The sequence below is a fragment of the Ricinus communis genome, chromosome 4 (assembly GCF_019578655.1).
Source record: "Ricinus communis isolate WT05 ecotype wild-type chromosome 4, ASM1957865v1, whole genome shotgun sequence".
NCBI lineage: Eukaryota > Viridiplantae > Streptophyta > Magnoliopsida > Malpighiales > Euphorbiaceae > Ricinus > Ricinus communis.
Window position 1 is genome coordinate 11,149,478 of NC_063259.1, and position 3,907 is coordinate 11,153,384.

At 42.8% G+C, this 3,907-nt stretch overlaps 1 non-coding gene across 1 annotated transcript; it reads right to left on the reverse strand.

Annotated features, from left to right (window-relative positions):
* Window positions 1-1,805: 1,805 nt before the first annotated feature.
* On the reverse strand, window positions 1,806-1,912 carry LOC112534812. Its single transcript, XR_003079059.1, has one exon. It is a non-coding gene; the product is annotated as a small nucleolar RNA R71 (small nucleolar RNA).
* Between the last annotated feature and the right edge of the window lie 1,995 nt (window positions 1,913-3,907).

Below are 3,907 nucleotides of genomic sequence, written 5' to 3' on the forward strand. Positions count from 1 at the left end.
GCTCAAAGACCGGCTTGGGCACGGCTTGGAAAGAGTCAAGACTGTCAGACTCCACAGATTCAAGACCTTGCTGGACTACCGTCTGAATCATCATGACTGGACTCCGGCCGTGATGAATCATCACAGCCTGGACTGCGGCCATGCTGAATCAACTATATAGGCAATTTTGAGTTCTTTTAGAGAGAGACGATTTTTGGACTCAATTCTAAGACACACACTTAATCAATTGTTTTCCTATACCTCAATTGTAGACCTTGAGAGATCAAAAATTCATCAATTGAAGGAGGGATTTCACTTGTTCCAACATTGAATTGAAGATCAAGACAAACTTTGGGAGCATTCAAGAGGCAACTAGGGTTTGAGATTTCGAATTTGCAATTTTAGGGTTTCTCATTCAGCTTGAAAGAGAAGGGTGTACATGCCTTTAATTTGTTTTTCCTTATTTTGTTCCCTAATTGCTTTAACCATGAACATGAGTAGCTAGATCTTTTGAATCCATTAGGGTTCACCTTTGTTGATGGATTATGCTTAATTGTTAGTTTTTATAATTGTCATTCTTGCAATCTTCTTGCTATTCACTAATAAAAGTTTGATTCAGTTAATTTGAGACGTTGGATTAATTGTTTATTAAGTTGTTTCTTGACATTGAGAAATGCTTGTTACAACTGGACATTGAATAGTAAGGACTGGTAGTTAAACTTAGAGATAAGGTTGATTTACTCGCCGGATTAAGAACTAATAACTCTTAATAGTTTTAAATCATACTTAATGCTAATCTGTAGTAATCCGATAGGAAGAGATTCCATTAGGTTAGTGCAGGTTTAGGAATCCGGTAAGCTCGAGAGAGGAACCGGGATTCAATTCAGGATTTAGGCACGGGTAAGCAAGATCGGCAATCCATACAATCCATTTTTAGAATTCCATCACTTAGGCTCCCTTTTGGGTTTGTTTCTCTCTTTGCAATTGTCTTTTGATTGTCCGTTGTTCTTCATTTACTTATTTGCACTCATAACCATTAGCTGGTACGTTAGAACTTTCACACCTTATTTCAGACTAGATAACATAGCAAACAGTAGTAACTCTAGGTTCACCCGATCTCCAGGGATACGACCTTGATACTCACTAGTGCTAGGCTGCATCGGTAGGTTCACTGCCTTAGGTGTAGGTTACATAAAGAGCCCATCAAGTTTTTGGTGCCGTTGCCGGGGAACACAGTAACGGTGAACTAGAGTGAATTGTTGTGTGGACTTTCGGTTTCAGGTAGTTTATGACCAGGAGCTCAAACTCGAATCTTATAGAGCCTCTATTTGATCCAGAACGATCCCTCAGACTCTTAAGGAAGAGGTTGCAATTAGAAGAGGAGGAGATTGAGGTTGAGGTACCTGTGGATAGACTAGACATGATGGAAAACCATGACCCCCAGGCCAACGATGATCAAAGGACGATGTACGAGTTTGCTCGACCATCTTTGGATGGGACGAAAACTGAGTATAGTCAGACCTGCTGTAGCGGCCAATAATTTTGAGATAAAGGCCAATGTTATCCAGATGATCCAGCAAAGCATGCAATTTGGAGGATTGCCCAGCGAGGATCCCAATGCACATATCTCTAACTTTTTGGAGATTTGTGACACATTCAAGATAAATGGAACAACCGATGATGCCATTAGGCTGAGATTGTTTCCATTTTCCTTGAGGGATAGAGCAAAGAGATGGCTGCAATCTCTTCCACAACAGACGATTACTACCTAGAAGGCGTTGGCTGAAAAAATTTTATATAAGTATTTTCCTCCCGCTAAAACTGCTAAACTTAGAAATGACATATCTTCTTTTGTGCAGTTTGATGATGAAAGCATGTACGATGCATGGGAGAGATTTAAAGATCTTTTGAGATGCTGCCCACATCACGGATTGCCAGTGTGGATGCAGGTTCAGACCTTCTACAGCGGGTTGAACCTTGCAACGAGGCAGATGGTGGATGCTACAGTAGGTGGGGCGCTAAGAAGACGCCCGGCAGGCTCGAACTTGATAGAGGAAATGGCCATGAACAACTATCGTTGGCAATCCTCTAGGAGCCGACCAGGAAGACAGGGAGTGGTCAACCAAGTGGACTCTACAGCCTTGGCGAGCTCAAGTGGAGCTTCTAGCCAAGAAGATCGACCAACCTCGGATGCCGGTTCATGCAATGAACACCGGTTGCGAAGTTTTGTGGTGGCCCGCATTACGGCGAATCACTTTGGAGGTATGTTTGCTTCATCCTCTACTACTTTTCCATCTAATTCTGCTATGTCTTCTGATGTTGAACAGGTTGATTATATGGGGAATGCCCCAAGGCAGTAGAACGATCCTTATAGCAATACATACAACCCTGGGTGGCGCAATCATCCCAACTTCAGTTGGAGGAACAATAACGCTCTCGTGGTCCACTGGTTTTCGGAGACTTCATCAGCAGCACATTCACCGGGCCCGCATAAGCTCCTCCTCTACCAGAAAAGAAGTCAAATTTAGAAGAGCTTATGATGAAGTTTGTGACGTCTACGGAGATGAGGTTCCAGCAAACTGATAGTGCACTTAGGAACCAGCAGGCCTCAATTCAGAACTTGGAGACCCGGATTGGCCAAATCTCTAAGATGTTGTTTGAAAGGCGTAAGGAGCTCTCCCGAGCACCACCGAGTCTAACCTGAGGGAGCACGTGAACGCCATCACTTTACGCTCGTAAGTTAGTTTCAGCCTCCTTCTAAGCCTATTTTGATGACGCCACTATTGATGTGCGGTGTTAAGGCAAGCGGTAAGGTTAGGGAACCCGAGGGACAAAAGGTGAAATCAATTCCGGTCGGGAATATCAACCTAAGATTCCTTATCCTGCTAGAGCTAAACAAGTAGAGGCGAAAGAGCGCCCAAGAAGTTTTTAGATATTTTTAGACAACTGCATATTAACTTGCCTTTTATTGATGCATTGGAGCAGATGTCAAGTATGCTAAGTTCTTAAAGGACATACTTAGCAAAAAAAGGAAGTTGGAGGAGGTCGCCTATGTTCAAATTTTTAATGAGGAATGCTCACGGTGTTTCAGAGCAAGTTGCCGGAGAACGTCACGATCCAGGAGTTTCACTATTCCCTGCACTTTAGGTAATTTATTTGTTGATGATGCATTAGCTGATTTGGGGGCTAGCATAAATGTCATGCCCACTAGTTTGTTCAATAAGCTAGGTTTGGGGAGGCAAAATCCACTAGGATGTGCATTCAATTAGTCACCGCCTGTTAAGCTTCCTAGGGAATTGTGGAAAATGTGCTAGTTAAGGTAGATAAGTTCATATTTCCTGTGGACTTTGTGGTTTTGGATATGGACAATGAGCATGGTGTACCATTAATTTTGGGGAGACCTTTCCTTGCCACGGTAGAGCTAAAATAGACGTATTTGAGGGGAAGTTAGAACTTAATGTAGGGGACGACTGTGTCACTTTTAGTTTACCCTCATTTGATAGTTCTTCCACCGACCATGTTCATGCCATTTATTGTATTGATGGAATTGATCTTGCATGTAATACACAACCACAAGATGTACAAATGGATGATGCTATACATGTTTCTTCCCCTACTAGTATGTGTTATTCATCTGAAAAAAATAACTTGTATCAATATGAGACTTTGTGCTGTGATAGGCCCGAGAAGGGTAGTTGCAAGTTTGTTTTTGACTGGTCACTTAGCCGGAATTCGGAGTGGAAGAATGGACATCCCAAATCGGTCCAGAGAGCACCTCCTTGGTCATCTACTGCACACATCGGACCTTTTCATCGTGCTTATATGCCTCGAGCCCCAACTTACATTGAGCCTACCTTCTTAATTTGCCCGCGATGCAGGAATGCTGATCCAGAGTCCAGCTAGATGACTCGAACAAAAAGAAGCGCCT